Here is a 24763-nt window from a genome sequence, read left to right as displayed (position 1 = left end):
GAACAATGACTATAGTTGGCCCTCTGCATTCGCAGATTCCCAACAGCGGATTCAAATACTGTTTCAGAACCTTGGGTTGGTTGAATCTGCAGATGTGAAACCCAGGGATACTGAGGGCCAACTGTGTATTTATTGAACAAAATTTATGGATAAGTGGACTCCTGCAGTTCACACCAGTGTTGTTCAACTGTATTTTATTATTTCTTTTTCAGGAAAGAAAAAGAAATATCTGAGATCTAGAACATTTTAGATTCTACAGATCAAGCAGGAACTTGGCACGGAAAATAAATTTGAAGTCGCAAACTCCTGATTGCTCAACATTCATGAACTCACTGCACATTTCCTTAGTCAATTAGGTACAATCATAGCTGAATTTTTAAGGTCCAGGACAAAAAGATACTGGATCTCCTAGACCTTTCATCAAATTCAGGAAAAATAACCTTTTTGTAAAACATAGGAAATGTGCCCATTTTTACCCTTCTCTTTACTCCTTTATATTTGCCAATGGTTTTCTTGGATTTAAAAGAAACAGAAAAGTAAAATTGTAAGCCACTCTTTAATTTTTTATTTCTTCTTTAACACACTGAACTTATATCACGTATATCTTTCTGCTTCCCAGAGGGATCTTTGTGGTTTATCACCTAAGAATCTGAGAGGGTGGGAAAGAGACTTAGCAAGAAAATAGGCTCACAGGCAGGTTTGGATGGGAAAAGATGTCAGACTAAGCTAACCAGACCAGACAGTACACGTAAGGGAGTTCCAGACAGGATGAACAAGAGGCAGAAGCCCATTCCTTCCTGCCCCTTGGGATTGGGAGAAAGAAGGAAAATTATGTAGCAGACGGTTCTCCACCCCAGTTGCTTGCTAAGGCCGATCCCAAAGAAGATAGTGACTTCAAAAAAAAACAGTAAGTTGGGGACAGGCACGGTTGGGAGGAGGAGGGATTCCAAGGCCACTAGGATTTTTTTCCCCTTTCTATGGTTTGTGCTCTGGGGGGAAATTATCGTGAGGGATGGCCCCCTCTTGATATTTTAAATTGGTGTATTGCTATATCAAAGTAACTCTGTCAGGGTAGCGTGGTTGGAAGAAGAAGGTCTTGGTGTTTAACAACTTCTAGCTGCCCCCAGTTCCTGTTTGGCATGGACCATGTCCCCCCAAAATTCATAACCTGGCCATGCTATCAGCTTCCACCATAGTATGGAGTAAATGGACAACAACTGTGTAGTGGATCACTAGGATTGGATGGACGAAAGCCATTAGTGCTTCCAGAACCAAAGAACACATTTCAGATTGAAAAAAAAACAAAAATAAACAAAAGAAGTACAGGTGGAGGGAGAAGGAGAAAATAGATTGATTCTGAGTAATGTCAATGGAAGCTTAGTATCCTAAAAAGCCAATTTAAATTATTGGGTTATATTGTGAAGTCATATTTTGGAGATGTGTAAGTCAGGGTTTAATCAGAGAAACAGCACCAGTACATTTTATATATTGTAAGAGATGCATTACAAGGAATTGGCTTACAACTGCAAGGGCTGGCTAGTTAAGTCTGAAGTCTGCAGGGCAGGCTGTCACAAAGGGTGGCCTAGAACTCTCAGGCGTGGACCAAAGCCCTGGTTTGCAGGCAGCATCTCTTCCACTTTAGGCAAGCTTCAGCTCTGCTCTGAAGACCCTTTAACTGTGTGGATCAGGCCCACCGCATTATTTAGGATAATCGTTCTCATTTAAGTCAACTGATTACGGACTTTAATCACCTCTACAAAATGCCTTCACAGCAATACCTAGATTAGTGTTTGATTGAATAACTGGTATTGTAACCAAGCCAAACTGATACATAGAACTGGCCACCCCAGGGAATTATGTTCATGCCCCAACCATACCACCATCTGTCAGTAGGCTTCCAAGAGGCAGACTAGCTATAAAATATAAAATAAAGGAGCCATTTCTTCTTTTCACAACTGAGTTGCCCTATGACTAGACATGCAAATTTAATTCTGCATAGGAAAATGAGAGAGGTGCGTAAATGTGGTCTTTAGGACCAACGGGATAATCTTCCCATCATTATCCACCTGGAAGAGCGCCAAAATATTAAGGCAGACTCTTTTCGGCAAATGAGTTATATTTCAGACTTCTGGCCTTCGGAACTGTGAGAGAATAAATTTCTGTTGTTTTAAGCCACCAGGTTTGCGGTAATTCATTATGGCAGCCCTAGGAAAGTAATACAAGCATACTGTAAATTTTACTTTATTTAAACAACTTGAAGAGCATATTGGAACTATTGCTATCTCTAGACATGCTTCGGGCAATTTTATTTTTCCAGAGTACTCCTTTTCCTTCTTCTCCTTAAATAAGAAAATAAATATAACTAAATTAGTGTCCATAAAGAGAGTTTTTTTAAATGTCATATTTTAAGTGGTCTCTAGGATTTTGGCTTTGCTTTGTTCAGGTGGTTTTATATTTTTTATTTTATTTATTTATTTATTTTCTGATCACAGAGGAAGCACATTCTTCACCTCAATGAATAATATCTCCAAGCATAAGTCACGGAGGTCAAGTCTTCATTTTACCCTCTCTCTCTAAGACCATGTTTCAGCAAGTCACCACACACCTCCAATATATGTCTCTCTCTCTCTCTCTCTCTCCCTTTACTGCTAGCATCTGTGATATTCCTATTCTCCCTGCTTTAGTTAATTCTTCTCTATAAGTCATTCAGTCAGATTTTAAAATCTCACTCAGACCTTGGTACTCCACCTCTCTGCCTCTGATTTAAAAATCATCAAAGTTTCCTACTGCAACTAGAATAATTGAAAAATCCTCGACCATGCCGTGCAAGGCCCAGTATAATCCGGACACTGCCCACATAGCCAACCTCATCTCATACCCTCTCACTCTTACTCATTATGTCCCAACAACTCTGGCCTGACTCCTCTTTTTGAAATGCAGCAAGGATTTGCTGTTTGTTCTTCCAGAAAATTCTTCCCTTGGATTTTTATCTGGCTGGTACCTTCTTGGTGTTTAAGTGTCCCCTCAAAGGTCACATGTTCAGAGAAGCTTTCCCTAACACTTCCCAAGGAGCTAACTCTCATAAGAACCCCATTATTATTATTATTATTAATTATTATTATTATTATTATTATTATTATTTTATTGGGGACACTGGGGAGCAGTGTGTTTCTCCAGGGCCCAGCAGCTCCAAGTCGTCGTCCTTCAATCTAGTTGTGGAGGGTGCAGCTCAGCTCCAAGTCCAGTCACCGTTTTCAATCTTTAGTTGCAGGGGGCACAGCCCACCATCCCATGTGGGAATTGAACCAGCAACCCTGTTGTTAAGAGCTCACACTCTAACCAACTGAGTCATTTGGCCACCCCAAGAACCTTATTATTTTTGTCATTGCACTTACCACAAACCCTACGTACCTTCTTGATTGCTCCCTTAGTTATTGTCTGCCTAAATTCACCAGAAGGCAAATTTCTTGAGAAGTAGAATTTTGTCACTTATGTTTATTTTTGCATCTTTATCACTTAGAACAGTGCCTGGAACATAGTAGATATTCAATAAATATTCAATAAATATTTACTGAAAGGGTAAATAAGTAAATATTAAAACAAAAGTTGATGCGTTGTGCTGTATCTACATTAGCTATAAACTATAGATAGCTTTATATATAAGCTACTTATTAAAATCTGTTAACTTGCATCATTCTGCCTTTTAATACCTCCATCTTCTATTTATAACACTCTTAACCATCTGAAAAACATGATACACTTAGTCACGTTTAATGACGACCCCACTGTTATCAACCCTAAGAACATTCTTCAGTTGAGGACACAAATACTGTTAAGAATGTTAGAAGTTTTTCTTGTGCCTTACAATTCAATTCATCTGCCATTTGACTTTCATGTTTGAAGAGCCCCGCAACAGCCCAAGGCAACAAAACTCCCGACCTGGGCATGGCTGACACCATGGCTACAGTGTGGGTAATTTACAATAACATTTGCTGGTTTGGAAAGCACAGGGTAACACAGATAGAATCTAAATTTCCAGTTAATTCGAGTTGTTTGGGTTGAGAAGAAAGCAGCTAACTATGAGAACAAAACACAAAGAGTAAAGCAATTGTTCTGTGGAAAGACCCTGGCTTGAAAAGTGTTTCTAAGAATGTTTACTTTGGATATTTAATAGAACAGAGTTCCTTGTGAGATATGTTCACCAAGCTTCTGGTTGGCAGCACCACAATGTCTGGTATAAAAGAGTGATTATTTTAAGAAAGGCTATATTTAAAGGCATCGCATGCAACTGACTCAAAATGTAGACCACCATCACTCCCCAAATTTATACACCGGGTGGAACTGACATGCTTTAAAATGTGAACTACTAGCGTGGTACTAGATCCATATCCAGGAAGGAATTGATTTTCTTCTATTAGATATTAAAAGTTTTACAGTACTCTACTTTTATATGACATTTAAAAGCAGAAAACAATTATATAAATTCATATGAAATTTCTTAAAAGCCTCAAGGATGTCAGAAGTGTATTTCTTTGGACAAAAACAGCAAAACAACAAATGCTGTACTGTTTTGTAAATAAAGTAAGGCAGCATTTTACATGATGCACAAAGCAATGGATACAATTATAACATAAATCGACTATGACCCTGGCATACAAAACAACATCTTAAGATTCTTCTTCAATGGATGGAAAAGTATTTGCCTTGAGCTGTGACACCAGGAATTCTACTGTAAAATTATTTTTAATAAATATACTCTCCGATATGACATAATCAATCCTTACAACATTCTTACAGATGTTTTCATGAGCTGGGGTAGATAAATCTATATACTTTGTGTTGGGAAGATTATACAACTAAGACAAAATTCTGATTGCCCATCTCAGACACCAAAGTCTCGTTAAGAACCATTGGTGGGGGTGAAAAGTGGAGAGAAGACTTCTTAAGGTCTTTTTATAAGGTTCCCAAAAGCTTAAGACCAAATCCTCACTTCTCAAAGTTGATTCTGGCTTCAATCTCTCCACCAGAGTACTTTGGAAAATTGTAGCTATCATTTAAAAAATAAATAAATAAATAAACTAAAAAACTTGGCAATTGGGAAAATGAGAAGAAATAAGGTCCGTTATTCTTCATCTAAGTTTAAAACCAACTGTGTAGCAAGATCTTACATGTTTCCATGTTTATCCCCCTGCATTTGAGGGTGGCAAGAAGACATCAGACTGCCTCAACATATTGCCACACACTTAGTGCATTATAACTCTAGTCCTGAGGTGGAGACACCTAGAAATAATGTCCAGTGCACCAAAGTTTCCTTTGTAGTAAAAGCCTGCTTTAGGGAAATTACTTCACTTGCTAATATTTGTACTATAACTAGCATAAATCATAGTAAATCTCCCCAGATAACCCTAGTAATTATGAAGAGCTAAAGGGTAGTAGAAGTAGGACTACTGTATCATAAATTTAGGGTTTTAGATGCTAAAAAATAGGTAACTATGACTATTAGCAGCCATGTTTTAAATTGTAAGACAATTTTTGTTTCACCAATGAGATTTGTCATCTTAAAAATAAAAAGAGCTGTAGTGTTATCCATGCATTAAAATGTACTGAATTACAAATAATGCTTAGAGATCTCAGCGTCATGATAGATCTAGATACATCTTATATATACATAAATATATATAAAAACATATCTTGTATTTTTATGTTATATAAAATATATAAACATACGTGTATATATATATATATAACATAATAATATGTAATATATTATACACACACACATGCATATATATGTGTATAGCTGTGGTATATTTAGTGTTTGAAATTTTGATTGAATAATGTTGGGTAATTTATAACAAAAAAGAGAGAATGACATGAAGAGTCTGTGTTTGAAACTAAAAGGTATATAAATTAAAATGCTTTAAAACCAATACATTTTTTATAGCACTTTCTATTCTCAAGAAAAGTCTAATTTTGGAATAATAAGAAAAAGTCATAGGCTAAGGAATCTGTAAGAAATATATAGAAATAAATAAAAGGAAAAACTCTTAAAATATAGCCTAATAGTAAGGCCCAGAGGGGAAAATGATCTCTTTTTCAGTAAAATATTTATATTTTTCAATCTTTTTGAAATATATATGTGTGTGTGTATATATATGTGTATATATATATACACACACACATATATATATAATTATACCATATTTATGTTATAAATAATATATAAATGTTATAAATAGGTGATATATAGAGAGATATAGATGATATAGATGTAGATATAGATATAGATAGGTATCTCGATATAACAAGCTTGGAGATTTTGTGTTAAATGCTTCTTAAATTTCTAAAGTTAATTAAAAATATAAAACTATATAATTCTTGTTAACTTTATTTAAAAGTACATAAGCTTTGCATTAATAGATTTAGTAAAGTCAAATTTACTTGACATTAAATAATAAGAAGCAAAAATGATATAATGACAGACACAATTATTTCTTAATTCATTATAGTTAAAGGAAATGCTGGTAAAATGAAACCAATTTAGAGAATTTTGAAACTGAGCTGTCTGAGCTCTTCCATAACCTGAAGCTAGAACAGACCCTCTTCTTTGCCAGTGATTGAAAGCCACCACCTTCCAAAACTTTAGATCTTAGTATGGTTAAAAGGCTTGTGCTTGAAAATTAAAAGCGAACTGAAATCAAACTCCCCCGTGAGACAAGAGAGTATGAATGTCAGTACAACGGCGGAATCTGAGTGCAAACCTTGCACTTCAGTTGCTCTACCTCTGTTCTCTAAGCCTCTTTTGATGTCAGCTATAGCTAGCCCAGACAGTGACCAGCGATTCAGACACTTGTGCCCTAGCATCTCACATTCTCTTTTAGCTTTTCCTCCCAGGAGCTTCTGAAAGCTGCAGAAGCCCATTGGCCCATTGCAAGCCTGCAGCCTAGAAATGCAGAGAGTGAACAGACCTAGAGCAGCCCACTATCAACCAAGGAAGCTTTACCGGTGGTAGAGAAAGTCTCTTGCCTCCCATCGTTTGGCAGACAATTTTTGTAAGTTTCTCTAGAGAATTCAGTCATGTTGGCCACAGCAGTGACCTCAATAGCACACTCTTTTATTGGTTTCCTGCCTTTTCTCATTTTCCCTGCTTTCCCATTTCTGCTTCCTAGGATCAGCTCCCAAATTATCTACCTGCACCCAATTCTTTGTCTCAATCCTTGAACCCAAACCAAGAAATAGAGGCTTGATTGTACCTCATTTCAGTGATTCCAAAAAAGTGGTGAAAGAACCGATATGTGACGATCCTTGGGTTTTGGCTTGGGGGTCAATTTGCCTCATTTCAACCTGCCTGGAAATAGTTTTAGAAACAGGCAAAAAGGTATTTCATAAAAATTCAAAAAGTCTCTCTTATTTCCTTATTTTAGTTCGTTCAGCATTATTTTCATTCAATGCGTAGGTTTTGCATATTGTTTCATTGCTCATTTACACGTGGCTCAAACATTGCCGTGCAGAGGAAAAGCAGTTAGTGGTATCATGGGCTGCCCATTGCCACCATGTAATGCACACAGTGGATGTGCTGGGTTCATCGTGTTAAATAATCAAAGTGGTCATTTAAATACAGAGGGTGCCAAAAAAAAGTGGATACACATTTTAAGAAAGGAAAAAACTGTATTAAAATTGTAATACTCAATATATACCAATAACAAAAGATGAATACAAGTCATGTGTATACATTTTTTTGGTACCTCCAGTATGTATCTTCAGAGGAGGACTTATATATGTGTTTAAAAGTGTTTATAGTGAAATTTGTTGGAGATTATAGGTGGGCTAAGAGCAAATTAGTATTTTCTAATTAAAAATAATGGAATACAAGCTGTAGGGATCTGAAGATTTTCCATCCAATGCTTTTTAGGAAGAGATCAGATATGAATAAGAGCAATTCCTAGAGTGCTCACTCCCTCTAATTATTGGAAACTACAAATGTTTCACCAAAAGATACTAATAAATGAATAGTTTAGCGACAGTGACTTAGATAAATGCACAACCACCTCGTTAGAGTCAACACTTGGAATTCCTTCAGCAATTTTTACCAGGCCTTAAATAAAGGAGACTATGGTTAATGATAAATCAACCCTATGAGATGGAAATTAAATGGGAGAAAAAGTAATTGTACAATTATATATTTAAAATGTATCTTATATGTTATAACATATAGACATTTATATAATATGTGCTGCAAAATAGAATTTAAAATAAAACAATATAAAGTATATAATTATAATTATGAATATAGGATTAAATATTATCATACTTCTTTCTCAGAATAGAGAGATTTCAATGCTATTTGAAATTTGCTTCACTCCCTTTGCATATATTTAATAATGATAGCAGTGTTTGTAAAATCACTTGGTTAATTGTGGTATCCAAATAAAAATACAATTATTCACCTGTTTATGTATATTTGGATAATTTTAAATGTATGAATATATAAAAAAAAGTCATACATATATACATATGTATGTTTTCTGAGAGAGGGAGAGAGACTGAGTGAGAGAGATATTTCAGTTCTTAAACACTTTGAATGAAAATGATTCAAGTTTCCTTTGGTTCATTTGGGTAAACATTGTAAAAGAGTGTACTAATTATCCTGTAGAATCTAATTATGAAAATATTTTAAGTCAAGTTCAATCAAACTATTCCTGTTTGACATTATTTTCAGATTCTTCATGATTTCATTTTTATTTAGCTCCATAAAATGAAAAAGAAATATGAAATGACCTTAAAAATTGTTTATGACCACTTAACAAAGAGGAAATCACAGAACTCTTGCATCTCCCATGCCCTTAAAATACCTCGTAAAACAGCATGATCTGATCTATCACATATATTCAGTCTTCCAATGCTCTCTGCAACCCAAATTAATTTATTATTTACTTTTGATGAAATCCTCAGATGGCCTGGTAATATGCATGTTAGGAGAAAATCATCTACACTGGACATTTATAAAAATTATTTTAAAAACTTTTTTTTTTTTTTTTTTTAAAGAAAGCTAACCTCTGTTTGATTTTGAATTGCCCTTACACTCTTCCAGGAGGAAGATGCAGCACTGAGCTCAGTCAGAGCGAGTGTGGTGGACCTGTGAGCCAGCCCTTCGGGCAGTCATGGGATTCTCACTTGGCTGGAAATCCTACCACAGAGCAGCTATGGCAAGAATTAAGAGAACATCAAAACGTCAAACAAGCTACACTCCTGTGGGTTTGGGGAGAAATAAGACACTTAAACATTCCTGCTATGGTTTCCTTGGAAACATCCATAACAACTCTGTAATACTATGGGTTTCTGTTTTCTTAACCCTTCAGGACACCGACCGAATGAAAACTTCCTTGAGGAAATATTTCAACTAACTAGGTGGACTGGAATAAATTAAACTCAGTGATGTGTGGCCTTTTGACCCTTCTCATACCCCAAGAGGTGGGTGCCAGCAAGATGGAGGTGGGAGAAAGGAGGGAAGAGGGAGCCATGTACAGATTCCACTTTGACTCCCATGAGAGTTTACTTCATAAAGGAGCTGCACTGGCACTATTTAGAGGTGACTTGTGTGGAAAAATAACAAACACACCAAGCAAACAAAAACTTAAATAACCTTTGGAAGTCCCCATCAAATACAGTTAGTGAAGGGGAAAATCCAAAACCCAACGAGTTGTATAAAAGTACATTGTCTAAAATGACAGAAAGTAGCTAACAGCCCTTAAATCATGTGGATTCAAAATAAAAGAAGCATTTAGGAAAATTTTATTGGGCCAATTTTGTCTAACTTATACCTCAAAGAAAATAATTCAGAGCAATCATCTCATTTGATTATCTGAGAAAATTATGTAGTTAAGAAAGGTTGGGATGGGAAAATATAGGGATACAGTCAGTGGTCATTAAAATTTTTGAAGTGTATAATAAGAAACACAATTATTAAGAGGTTTAATTATCTGGCCTGTACTAAATAAAATAATTACATTACAATAACTAATAATGATAGTAATAACTATAAGAATAAGAATAGTAAGATGAGGAAGAAGTAGAAGAAACAGAATAATGTCTTCTACTAATAGCAAACAGTCAAAAGTATCAGTAACATCTATGAGAATTTTTATCAGTTAGAATTATTCATTAAAAATGTGATCTGATCTATAAATATAGATTATATTTTTCTTAAATTATTAGCATTGAGGAACACTGTGGATCTGGAGAAAATTTAAAAAAAACCATATCATTCAAAAGTGCAATTATTAATTTCTTCATCTAAGATAAACAGTTTCTACCAATCACTATATAATCAATTTATTTTAATATCTGTTTAATTAATAAATTTAAAATGTCTTCTCAATCTATATTGAGGTGCTGATATTTAACAATCCAAAAAAATCAAAGAATTCTGTTACATAGAATCTTGATTTAAGGGAGTTTAAAAGCAACTGGACTCAAATTATTTGAGTTAAAAATATTTATATATAATTCTTTGAGGATAGTTACAAGCTCACAACACTTGTGTTTTCCATAAATTTGACTACTACTAATATGATTAATAATAATAATTAATGATTTCTAATAACAGTAAATTTCTCTACATCTCTAACTTACTCAGAGAAACTTTATCAATGATACTTTTTTCAGATTATTAAAACAAACTCATACACTAAGTGACCTATGTTATCAGAATACATAAATATTATAATATTTTAACTATAGCCTCACAAAAATTGAAATATGTGGACACTCTATAAAAGTCATGATCCTCAATTGCCGTTTTACATCTGTAGGCCTAGTGAGGCTTGTGGCCACTAGGTATGTGGCTTTTGTTCATACATTAAAGAAGGCCAAGCGTGCCCCCTCCACATTATCCTAACGATCTCATTCATTGAAGCCCCCAATGTTATCATTAATGTCATGTTTGGCTGTTGAATTAATATGAATGCCCACTCAAGAAATGGCAGACAAGAGGGGAACACATTTGGAGGGAGTATTTGTTTACATTTTACTGGAAAGCGATCTGTTAATGAAGCACAGGTAATTTATCACTTATTTAATGAATACAACAAATTTGCAAGGTAAATGGGTAAATCAGCCAGTTTCTGAACAGCTCTGATCGTTTCAGTCTGAGAAAATATCATCATTTCCTTTTGACACCTGTTTGCTACCTTACAGACCTCAAGTTCTTTCTGGTACATCTGTCTGTTTTCACCCACCTGACATGAGATTTAAGACACTCGGACAGAGTGAACAGATAAGACATGAATCATCTTATAAAATTCTGTGTCCATCTATGACATAGTACAATTTCATGGCAGGTTACTCTTTAAAACCGTTCAATGAATTCCCATGGCATGAAGGAGAGAAATGTCCAAGTAATTGTCCAAGTGCATTATAAAGGCCAAAAAAACAATTCAAATGGGAAAGAAAAAGAAAGAATAATGGACAATAATGTAATAACACTTTTCATGAAAATCACATTTGATCAGGAAGGTAATAGCATACATACCTTTCTAGAAATCATGGAGATAACTGTTACAATTGGCTAAGGAAGATCTAGCTTAGAGAAATCACAGTTTTTTTTGTCTGTTTGTTTGCTTGTTTTTTTTTTTTGTTTTTTTTTCTGGATCTGCCAAGGAGATGTATTCCCTATGAAACTTCAGAATATATAACGAGATCTTCAAATAATGCAAGTCTGGTGTGTTAGCCAAATGAGCAGTGTGCCCATGTCCAACAAAAGGGGAAACAAATGGGAAAACATAGCAAAAGGAATAAGGCTGACAATCCCAACACTTGATTTTAAGGAGGTCTGACCCATCAACAAACAAGAAGCCCTATACAAATTACAACTTTCCTGGGAAACTATTGAGCATTTTTTATGCTTATTTGTTGTCATGTATTTTTAAATTATATTTCCCCTTTTCACTGCCCCCACACACATACTAACTAAAGATCCTGATGATCCTGTCTTCTTTCTGTTCCAGATCTGCCTGATTCCTGACAGAATCTGAGCATCCTGCCTTTGGCTTTGTCAACTCTTTCCATTTCTGCCCAGGACAGATACTGCGTTTATCCTAACACAGTCAAGAGCATGCCCAAACTCCTGCACCTACCCGCACAGACTTTGTCTCAGAATTCCACCCCTTAAACACTAAGGCTCACACACAGGCCAGGGTGCCACCTTGTGCACCAGTTCATGAAGAAATCTGAAACACACAGAGGAGAAATGAACTAGGGAAAAAATATGGTAGAATATAGACTGGCCTGAGACAAAGCTCAGTAGGTAACAATAATAACAATCAATGAATAAGTAAATTATTGTTTCCCAGAGAAGTTAAAGCACATTATCAACAATTCTAAACCTAGGGCCATGAGAATAGATGAGAGCAGTGGGTGATAAAGTGAATGGCAAGGGACAGCATCAGAAATACAACAGTAGAAGAGGGACCTATTAAACAACAACAAACAAATAACAACCTTAGAATGCAATTCCTACACAAGAAAATACCAAACAAAGGAGAAAAAAAAGTGATCAGAGGTGAATGTATAAACTACCATTAGAGAAAAGAATTGAACTCACTGAGCAGTCTGAGCAGTTTCAGATTTCAATTATCCTTCGTTATGTGATTCTCCCACTAACAGGGACCTTCCCAGAAAGAAGGTAATTACTTGTGTGTTAATTTTATAAATACAGCCAAAAGAATACGGACAAATCTCCAATCTCTATACATTGCAAGTCTTCCTGTTCCCAGCCAGCCGGAGCCATCTTCTAAAAACATAGTTCTGATCATGTTCCTTTTCTGTTGAAAATCCTCTATCATTCCCTAGTTCTAAAAGAAATTCCTAACCCTACTCCTGGAATTCAAAGTTCTCTTGTATCTGACCTACAACTCTTTTCAATATCTGTATTCCCTTTTAATTCTACTTTCCACACTTTCTATTCTAGCCAAGGTAAGCTGCCAATCATTGCTTATGCATACATTTCTGCAAGTTCCTCAGGCTTCACAGTTCTTCCATACTAAGAGACTATTTAGTCTCAAGTATCATTCACAACATATTTCAAATGACACTTCTTCCATGAAGAAACTTTCAAATAATTCCTGGCTTTGTCTAATTCTCACAGAATTTTATATGCATCTTATGATTTTCTTTCTCTTTCTACCTTATATTAATTACATGTGTATACAGATGGATGGATACATCGTAGATGCATACATCCAAAGATATTTCTGCAACTATGCTCAATGAGAGGTAGAGTTTAAGATGTGTGAATACATTAGAAGTGCCTCTGAAGTCAGGGAAATCTGCGTTTGAAGCCAGCCTCCATTAGTTTTCTAGTTGTGAAGTAAAGTTTTACTTAACCTCTTTCAACTTAGTTATCTGTTGAGAAAGAAGTAGGAAGAGGAGGAGAAAGAGGAGAAAGAAAGGAAAGGGGGAAAAAAAGGATGAATGATGGCAATAGCATTTAGCATAGTTCTTGGGAAATAAAATATATTCAATTAATATTAGTCATTAACAATATCAATATTTATCTATTTACATTAATGTATTAGAGATAAACCCTTTCCGGTTCAGTTTTACACACCACATGGTGCCTAACATATACAAGGCATGCAACTCATACTGGCTGAATGAGGGTATATCTATTTTGTGTTTTATTTATAAGAAGTCAGGAAGACAAGTGTATGCCCAGAATTAAAGGACAACAGAAATGGAACTTGAAAATGACAGGGGCATTCTTCAAAGCAGGATATGGTAAAGAAGGTGGCAGAGTGGAGAGTAAAGGTCAGTAACAAAAAGTGAATAATTCTAGAAAAAACTGTACACAATTCAATATCCATAAAATAAAATTGATAAATTAGAGCAGGTGTTCGTAATGTTTGATTCATGAATGGGCCTCAGGGGCCTGGAAACCATGTAGTGCTTGTAAATGGCACAGAAGCCATAGTTTTCATCAGATTTTCAGTAGGATTTGTGACTCAAAGAAGAAACACTTTTTAGAGAATGTGCATATCGGAAAGGTCACTTAGAAATCACAGAAAATAAGATAAGACCTTTGCATCGTAATGTGGGGGTGTTGGGAATGTTTAAAATAAATTGTAAGTGATAGCTATTATGAAGCTTCTAAGTGGAAAACACAGGGAATTATGGTCTTAAGGATGAAAAACATCTGTCTTTTACCTCCCTTTTGGGAGAGCAACATTATTAATTTTTATGTGTGGAAAGTTGTCAGGAGATGAATTAGCCACAACGGTGACGTTCATTGAATGCAGAGTAGAAAGGAGGAAAAAAAAAAAAAGCGGAAAGAACAAAATTTAAAAATTCCCATGTATGTGAGAAACTAACATGCACTTGATAGAGCATAGAAAATAGAGCTTAAATGGAGACGTGAAAAATGTAAGTGCGATACAGATACCGTATATACTTATAAAGCGTTACTTACTTCATTTACATATTAGCTCAGAATGTGTTTCATTGGAAGAGACCTATGAATACATGTAGTCATTTTAAATAACTGATATTACCTTAACTGTCCTTTCACATTAATCACTATTTACTGAAATTCTTTTAGAAACTTATAACTCCTAGAAATTAAATTGTGTCAATACCTTTGTATTTTTTAGAACATTGGAGACTCAAACTCAGAGTGGACCTGCACAAAATTGGTGGTATTGACTTATACTCTGTACTACAGATTTTCCAAGACACAAATCTACCTCACTCAGGAACCAGTTGAGAGAAAATAAAACCTTGCAATTGATCTCAGTATCTAACAATCATATATTTGCTCTCTGTAAATTAAAAAAAATCACATTTAACATTTCAGCCATCCTTATCTTTCAAATATTATGTCCCACTTAAGGAAATTCAAGAATACATAAATTTACAAGATCCAAATTCAATCTCAGTTTCCACAATGTATTTAGAGTCTAAATCAAAGAGATTTAATTAAATCACATAAAAACTTTCCACTATTACCTTTTTTGAAACACTGATTATTGCTTTATGTTAAGATTTGAGTTGCAATGAATCATGCCTCTTAAATGTATAGAAGAAAGAAGAGAAATACAGTTTATATAGATTAAGAGAGTCTGTCAATGGTGTTTCCACATACGTAGTAGTTTTAAATATTATGAAGATGTACAGTTTATTTTTACTGTAAAAGACAAAGTCAGTTATAAAACATTGGTTTAACTCTAAAATCCTAGAGACATCTTTGCTAATATAATAGTGGAGTCCTGAAATCAAGAGGAGAGTCCGTTGGGAAACACTGCTGCCAAAAGACTTACCCTGTGGAAAATCAACTTATACCAGGAATTCAGTTTCAAATGAATAGAATCAGTCAAATACTGTGCCCAGAACTAGCTACATAATTTGCAGGACCTAGTGCAAAATGAAAATGCTGAGCCCTTTGTTCAAAAATTATTAAGTATTTCAATGGTGACAATAGAGCATTAACCCAGACCGGTGCAGGGACTGTGTGACTACATCAGTTGCACTTCATGAGATGGGTTCTGGCAAACTTCAGAGCCTAGTCAGAAGTCTCTGGAATCAGATATCATGATCCTTTATATGGTACCTTAGGTGCCAATGGAAAATTCAAATTTTCATTATAAAAGAACTGAAGTACTACACTGATAAAAGATGTAATAGCTGAGTTATAATCTTTATAGTGTGTTATGGAAGAATCAAGTACTTTAGGTAGGTGTAAAGGTGAAAAAGAAGACATATGGGAACTTTCATAAGTTCTTGGCAGTGATGTGTAACATTTTCCACTAAAATCTCTTCCAACTGTAGACAACAGTTGCCTAGTGAGATGCCAGATCAATGCTAAAGGCAGTACTTAGGAAGAGGGAGCTGTGCAGAAGCAAGTCTCTAAGAAAAGTTTTGAACTCCAAGATGATAGAAAATATAAAATCTTGGACCTGAAGTGTCCATCGTAGAACTCCAGGAGGAAGATTCAAGGAAAATTTTAAAAACATAAAAGTAATGATCAAATCTAAGGATCTAGCATGTGCTGAAGCTGTGATGGGTGGTTATGAAAAGTTCATAAAAAGTTACTCTCCTCCCTTACTTCCCAGGCCTTCTTCCATAAGGTTAAGTTTTAATAGACGGGTGATCTCATTGCAAAGTAACAAATCACAGGTTTATATTCATGGACAAATGTATTCACATGCATAGATTTTAATCTTTGTGAGCATCTGTTGCAGTGTACATTTGTTGAAAGGTGAAATTTTTAGTTATAAATAATATTTTGGAACATCACATCTGTAATTAGAAGAGTAAATATGAAAAGGACAAAATCCCCTTGAATCAGAATAAATTCAAATAACCCCTACAATTTTTTGTTAAAGATATGAGCTCCTTTCATCTGAATAACCCACTTTTGTTATACAGAATTATCTAATGTGTATTTGGCTGACTTCAAACTTAATTAACTGGTTACATCTTTATTTCTTCCAAATTTTAGAAATCAGATTTGGTCAGGAAAACTTTACGGTGGCTGCATTGATTTCTTAAGATTCTCTACTTCCCTTAGCCACAGCCTATATTTTCTTGACTCAGAGTCTACATTGGATGTAAGTAATATCCGTGTTTATAGGAGGATAAACTGTGATCGATTACATTTATTCAACACTTATTCACCATAGTACACCAGAAACTGTGCTAAATACTCACTATGCAGATACCTTTTAATCTTAAAAATATTTCTAAGATGGTTCTTATAAGATCTCCATCTCATAGATTTTATTCACCACCCCATATGCAAATAAGGAAACTGAGGCTACAAGAGATTATGGAACCTGGCAAAAGTCCCACAGTTGGTGCATAGTTTAAGAATCAAATTTGGTTGTACCAGAAACCTAAAAATGCTGACTTAAACAAATGAGGGTTTACATTTTTCTCCTATAACAAGAAATCTGGAAGCACAGTTTGCAGCTCAGGAACATCAGATGGGAAGTCTTAATGATTCTTTCAGCTGTTAAATCATTGTTGTGAGATGGCTGCTCCAACTCTAATGACAAGCTAGTATTCCAGGTCGGAAGGAAGGAAGGTAGGAAGGAAGCAGGGAGGGAGGGAAAGAGGAAGAGTAAAGGGCCAATGGGTGAGTAGGCTCCGCTTTCAAGAAGTTTCCCCAGAAACCCAGTCAGCAAGTACCACTTAGATTTTATTCACCACCCCATATGCAAAGAAGTCTAAGAAATACAGAGGTTCTTTTTGTTGTTGTTTCTAAACTGGGCTATTGCTGCCTCCATCAAATCAGGTTTATTAATAGGAGAGGGGGAAGAAGGTTCTGGGGAAGGAAACCATCAGTCTGACCAACTGCTGGGTGCCTTTTTCTCTCTGCATTGTCCTATGTAGGAGGGAATGTCAGCCCACAAGAACTAATAAGGAAGCTTCTGTCTTCTTTCTTCCCCTGTACTCTCTCCTCCATTTGGAATAAAAAATTGAAAAAGGGAATCATAATTGTCTGCATTGCCTTCTAAGGAAAAAAAACATTCCTCCTTTCTTTCTCTTCTCCTATTTTTCTACCCTCAAATGGAACAAGTTCATGCAACTTGAATGTTTTCATCAAGGCACCAAAGGGAGAGATAAGACAGGCATATACATGATCATTTTATTGTGATAATCAATTTTTAAAAATTATTTGGAAGCTGGTGAAGTGATGAAAGTCCATCTTCCATCCAAACTCTTTGCCCCTCATCACAAAATATAAGGTTCAATGGAGTCACTCGGAGAGTTTGAGATGGATTCTAGGAGTTAGCAGATGTATAGTGGACATATATAGTGTCTGACAAATGCTTAACGAGTTTAAAGGTAAGAATTTGGCTCTCAGCTGGAAACAGTAGGATAGGAGGAGAGCCCCGGCTTTGTCAATATTAGTGATATAATTCTACAATAATGCCTGAGTTTGTCTAATGGTCTAGAAGTGGACCATGCAGATACAGAGTCCCCTGACACGCCCTCAAACGACCACCTAAAAGGATAATAGGACTAACAGTGAGAGTTGGTATAAAAGGACCAGCAGAAATCAGAGGCTGATGGGAGTCCAGATGACTAGAGAAAGATGTGTTGCCCATATCATGGAAAGTACAGTTGACTGTTCCAGTGGGGATACTGGAGAAACTATTCCAGTAGGGATAGTGGAGAAACCCAGGAAGTTACCCAGGATTGAAGAAGATGGGTTTGAACACCTACCAAGACCACCTAGGATGAGGCCATATTCACATTATGGTTAAATAAGAACCTTCCTCATCTCTTGCCTTAGCCCTCCCCTCCCCCTCTGCATTAACCCTGAAGTGGGTCCAAAAGAGCAGCCAGGCTGTCACCACAAGTGAGTAATAAAGAGAGACAGTGCTTAGCTTTCTGCAAAGGCGAGGGCTATATGCTGCCGACCTCAGCTGGATGAAGAGAAAATTGTTCCTTTAAATAAATATTGGAGTAGAAATAATACATTATATTGAAGAACTGTAATTGCTAAATTAGACTTATTTGCTACTGAAAGTGACCGTAGGAACTTTCACTACCTAAGGGTAAGCATGAAACGCATGCACTTGCCTGAGATTTCATGCCTCAGCATCTATGGGGGCAAAGCAAGATTTTCCTCCCACTGAGAAGATTTCAAGTCAGCAAGAGAGACAAGTGCATTTGCACTGAATTTTTTCCTCTGAACCTTGTTTGTTCTCCATGGTAGTTACACGCCCCTTTTGCTCTCTGTCTCTGAGGTAGAGAGATGATATGGCCCTCTCATTCCTGCTTTACACTTGAGGTCCCTGGGGACATCAAAGACACAGAATTCACCAGGAGAATGATCACCTGACTAGCATGAGGGTCTCCAATCAAACGAGGAGCTCTGTCGAGCTAAGCTGAAATCTCAGGACTCCAACCTGAACTAGAGAACACAGGTCCAATGAGCTTCTTGACACCTTACTCCTAAGCCCACATGCGTATTTGATTTTTCTACTCTAATGCCAGGCATGCCTGGGCCAGAAGAAAGAACATGATCAGGGACGTGAGAACTATGGCAAAAGGGTACTACACTTGAGGGCCCTTCCTTTTGATCCCAAGTTTGGGACCAGTTGAGAAATGGAAAGAGTTATTAAGCACATGAAAAAAACAATATCAATAATCACGCTGATTGGAGAATGTGATTTTGGATGAGTCTGCTATTTATTTTATCCCACGTCAATCACTAACATGCACTCTGGAAAGCCTACGGCCTCCTTCACAGTAGCCAAGCTGAGCACGAGGAGGCGCAGAGAAGAAAAATGCCCAGCAGAGAGGCTAGTTCTGAAAAGGAGTGAACCTGGAGCGGCTGAGCTCAGGGCACTGAGTCCCAGCTGCCTGAGTCACCAGTCATTCCTCCAGCCCAGAGTGAGCCAAGGCACAGGTATGCTGGAGGTGCTTTCCCCAAACTCTCCTATTCCTTCCCCTTTATGGATAGACAGAGTAAAGAACAGGTCTTTCCCCAAGCATCGATGTTCGAAGTTTTCAGAAAAGGAAATTGGAGCTACAGTAGTTAAGCCATGGACTCTGAGCTTTGCTGCCTGAGTTTAAATCCTGACTCTCCCACCTTCTAGCAGAGCACATTGTCTCTTTTTTAACGTGGAGCTAATCAAGTCAATCTGTCTCTCTCTCTCTCATAAGCTTGTTTTAATGACTGAAATAGTTAAGAAATATAAAGCACTTAGAATAGTGCCTAGAAGGTAGTAAGTGCTCAGTACAGGTTCATTATAATGTAATTATCTTATTCAAATGCTAAGCTATATTTTTCTGTATATGTGTTTTTCAGTTTTGAATCATCTTTAAGACATTTTATAAATGCCAGCAAACCATCACATTTTCGTTATTTTAGATTACCTAAAGCATCATCACCTGGCTTCCTTTATTTTCACCTAAGCATAAGGAAGAAAGTCAATTTGCTAGAGATAGTATGCTATAACTGTGGGTACAGATTTTCCTCCCTGCTATTGTGCTTACTGAGACTGACTGGGTGATGAATTGTGACTAAAACTGAAAATTAAAACCATGGAAAGCAATGCAAATTTTGAAGTTGGATGATGGTATCCAACTTCTCTAATTATAAACTATTGTTTAACCACTCACAGAGCCTTAAATAAGTTCCCCACTGGGACAGAACTTTCCCCCAGAGTTTATGTTTAATCTTCAACTGTAGACACATGAGGTGGCCTGTGTGTGCCTGGTGAACTCAGCAGTTTTCCTTACTTTGAGAGGAAAATATCATTAAGACAATCGATGTTTACGGGGTGGGTATGCCTGCCTCTGGACCGGGAAAGACTGGATCTCCTCTGGCACTCAGACTGTTGTTTATTAGAGTTCTTGGTATTTGTAAGGGGTGGCTTTCCCAAATCCCGTAACTCTCCCAGAGTCACTCACATGCACATTCATGGACACGTGTGAGCATTTGCACACACACACACACACACACACACACACACACTTATACACACTGACAACTGATTGTATAAAGAGAAACAGACTGGTGTTTTTCATGAGGATGGTATTTAATGGGTTTCAAATAGGAAAAGAACATCAAGAGCCAAATCAGGTCCGTTAGAAAAGCTGAAATTCAAACACATGGAGATCATGAACCAACATCCAAAGGCCAGTACCAAAACTGAGTCTTTATATTCAAGTAGTTGGAAGCAGGTACTCAGGAAACAGGATATCTGGGTTCAGACCCTACTTGTGTCTCTTACCAGCCTGTGTGATGTATGTGAAATATGACCTCTCTGTGCTACACTATGCTCATCTGTAAAATGGACATACTAATAGTACCTACTTCTATATAATGGGGTAATAATAGACCCTACCTTAGATGGTTGTTCACCTTTAAAAGAGTAAAAATAATGGTATGTGCCTCATAAGCTTGCCATAAAGAATAAAAGAGTTAATATATATAACGCACTTAAGAGAGTGGCATATCGTAAGCATGAAGTAAACTTTCACTCTGATTGTTATTATTACCCACGAATCAAAAATGAGATTGGCACAGGAGCAGTTCAGACATAAGCACTGCAGGGCGAGGGGAGCCATGTAACATGGTCACAGGGAAGCAGAGGGGACCTTGGACTCACCTTTATGGACTGTTGAGTGCCTGGCATGTGCTTGGGTCAGGCTGCAAAACGTGCCATCAGCAAGGTGGGCGGAATAATTTTGTTTTGTTTTTCTAAAAGCATAGCTTCTGGGGAGATTTGCCTGCATCTTATTCAATGCTGGACCAAATGGCATAAGGTTACTAGTGCTGAATATCTTTGATTGAGTCTGTCTTAATATAAAGATGTATTTGTTTGCGATAAAAATAAAGATTTCATTGAAAGTAAGCCCTCTGCACTCCCACAGACCAAACTGATCCGTGTGCTATGGTTATATTCAGCAATCGATAGTTCAGTTATGTCACTGCTTTCCGTGGCAAAATTTACGGCACAAACTGTAAATATTCAACGTGCCTAGGTTTCTTTACTGGGTATCTATCTCATAGATGTTGATAACGCACACACACACACGGGTAGCTTCACTTTTGCCAATAATAAATTCATAGATATTAGCTACTCTTTATTCAAAGTGTATATCCACATTCATTCTGAGATGTGATTTTTTTTTTTTTTTCAAATGAAGGTATCCCCAGTGATTCTCAATGACTTTTGTATGGGAAGGCAGAATCTTTCCTCTTATCATAGCATGTCTATATTTTTGCAATTTCAGTTGCTCCATCTATTAAGCTTTTGGTTAATTTATTCCACATGGCAATTACTGAATGTTAGAAGCTTGAAGATGGCGTCATCAACTTTAAATATATATATATATATATATATATATATATATATATATATATATATATTTAAATATTTTGTACCAACTTGAAACTCCATTTGAGGTACCTCTATAATGTCTCTAGCCCTCTATTATACTCTAGCCTTACACATAGCAACTTTTAAAAATGGTAGGGATTGAATATGAACATGATATTTTGCAAGCATTCTAAAAAATGCTTTCCAAATTAGTCATTTAGGTAAAAAGTGTTTTTCTCCCCATCAAATATTTAAAAGTAAATTATTAATGACATAAGTAAGGGGTAAGGAACAGAGAAGAATGGCTATTTTTTTTGCCTTGTTCATTGTCAACTAATTAGTAGGTTCGTTTTTACTTAGTAGTGCATTTTAGGTTTGTTACCGTTATTTCTTTTTGATTACAAATGGAAAGACAAACCAGGAGAGTGAATAACCTTAAGCTCTATATCATATTTATTATCCTCACTGGTGAAGCAAGTAAGTGAGTGTAGAGGTGTGAAATTCCAGCTGAGAAAAACATGCTGTTTGAAGAGGAAGTGCTGACATAGAGACTATAGTTGGACAAAAAACGTGATTTCTGAAATTTAAAACTCATTTATGAAAAAGAAAACTAGATGTATACTTATGTCACCATCTACATAGTTCACAGTTTCCACTATTCCAAATAAAGTGCATATATTTTAAAATATTATTCAGAAGTTGCAACATAGAAGTGATCAATTATAGAAATAAAGATAATGACAACTCACGACGAAGTGAATACATTTTACACTCTCATTTTTCACTACATCATGATTATGATTTTACTTATAAAACGTATAAGCTCATAAATTCAGGTTAGTTAGCATTTTGAGACTTAGTTTTACATGCGTTGTGAGAGTTTGGATGCCCTGGCTGGATTTATAGCACAGATATATTTAATAAAAATCTGAAAATTTTAAATTTTCAAACTTACTCAGAGAAAATATGCATCATCTTAAGATACCCTGCGGCTTTGATATTATTAAAACATTTGAATGATGTTAATTGATAAAAAATGCATGCCAATGGCAATAGGATTTTCTTTACAAAATTGTCACTTTATAGAAATTTAAGAACAAAATAATTACTGTTGACAAGAAAATAACATGATTTTAAAAGCTTTGTGAGGAACAAAAACGGCATGCATGAGTGGGAGACCATTAACCAGGCCAGTGGAAGACCAGGTTAAGTTTCATATATTTCTCTTAAATTTAGGATGGAGTAATATAAACAAATATTTCAGGCATATCTGGTTTCTGGGTCAGCATATAAGGAGCGTGGGGTTGTCATTTCAATCCTGACAAGAAAAAACTCTGAACAACCTGAAAATCAACAATTCTTCTTAGATCTGTCTGTCAAATAATTAAGGCCACATAGCAAGTTGCTGTCCCCAAAATTGGAAAGACAGGCAGATACAAAGAATCACAACTTACCTAAGCCAAAACCCAGGAGCAGGAAGCTTTGTGGGAACCAGTTCTAGTGTAGGAAAACCTTACTCATAATGGAAAAATTACAGGAGGCTCTGTGTGGAAAAGTCTGAGAGTTCAAAATTCTGTGGAGACCCAGATTTATAGGGACCCCACACTTTTGTGAGTTTTACCTCCAGGAGTCCTATTAGGTTCTCACAGTAAAGATCAGACAGAAATTTCCTTGTGCTTCCAGCAGGAGGAGAAAAAAGTAAGCATTTTGAAACATGCCCAGAGCATTCTGTTCTTAATAAGGCCTGTCCTTAAGAAGAACTATTTACCCCGAGCATAACCTCCTGGGATTTTATCAGCACCTGACTGACGTGAGAGGAAAAAATACTTAACTCTAGCCCCCTCTAGCCATCCTGTTCCCCCTAAGAAACTATGGAGAAGGGGAACGAGAAGCACTAGTGAAGGTGACTGAGCAGGGGCACAGGCTGGCCCACTAAAAGACAAACATAATCAAACATAATCACAAGAGTATAGAATGTTCCCACCCAACACACACACACACACACACACACACACACACACACACACACACATCCCTTCACACCATACCACTAAAGGTCTATATATCACAGTTCTCAACAAGAAAACAACCATTCAAAAATGGGCAAAAGATCTAATAGACACTTCACCAAAGAAAATATACAGATAGCAAATAAGCATATGACATAAACATTGTATGTCATCAGGAATTGTAAATTAAAACAATGATGAGATACCACTATGAACCTATTAGGATGGTCAAAATCCAAAACACTAATAGTGTCACTATCAGGAGAAATGAGTAGGTATGTGAGAACCCTGCATCTTTGTTCAATTTTTCTGGAAACCTAAAAATGCTTGTTAAAAAGTTGTCTCTTCATATTAAAAAATTAATAAATAAATAAGGTCAAATTCTGGTGAAGGTATGGAAAAAAAGCAATAGTTATCCAAAATTTAAGAGAACTGTATGAACATAAATGTAGATAGAAAGATGACAGAAGATAGGTAGATAGTAGATAGGTAGAGAGATATTATGGATAGACAGATAAATGTAGATACATAGAAGCTTGGCTAGCCTGTATTTCTATTTTAAACATTTTCATATAAATAATAATACTGGAACGCTTTATGTTCCTTATTTAAGTTATAGTATTTTTCACGAACATCTGTTTTTAAAATAAATCCATTTATTAGACTCTTCTAACGCTTACTAGTAAAACTGCAACTCATTTTTCTCTTCTTTTTAAATAGTCTGGGCTCAGTTTAACATTCAAGCACTTTTACATGGTTTGTCTCTGTTTGAAACAAAGCCTACTACTCTAATTTCTAAAGCCAGGATAATGTGTCTGGCTTCTTTCTTTTAATATTATACTTTAAATAATGAAATTGTTTATGGCTTAGGCTCTTCCCATTAGTTATAACAAACTGACAATGAGAAATACAATGTGA

This window comes from Rhinolophus ferrumequinum, chromosome 8 (assembly GCF_004115265.2).
Source record: "Rhinolophus ferrumequinum isolate MPI-CBG mRhiFer1 chromosome 8, mRhiFer1_v1.p, whole genome shotgun sequence".
Lineage (NCBI taxonomy): Eukaryota > Metazoa > Chordata > Mammalia > Chiroptera > Rhinolophidae > Rhinolophus > Rhinolophus ferrumequinum.
This window is presented reverse-complemented; position numbering follows the sequence as displayed.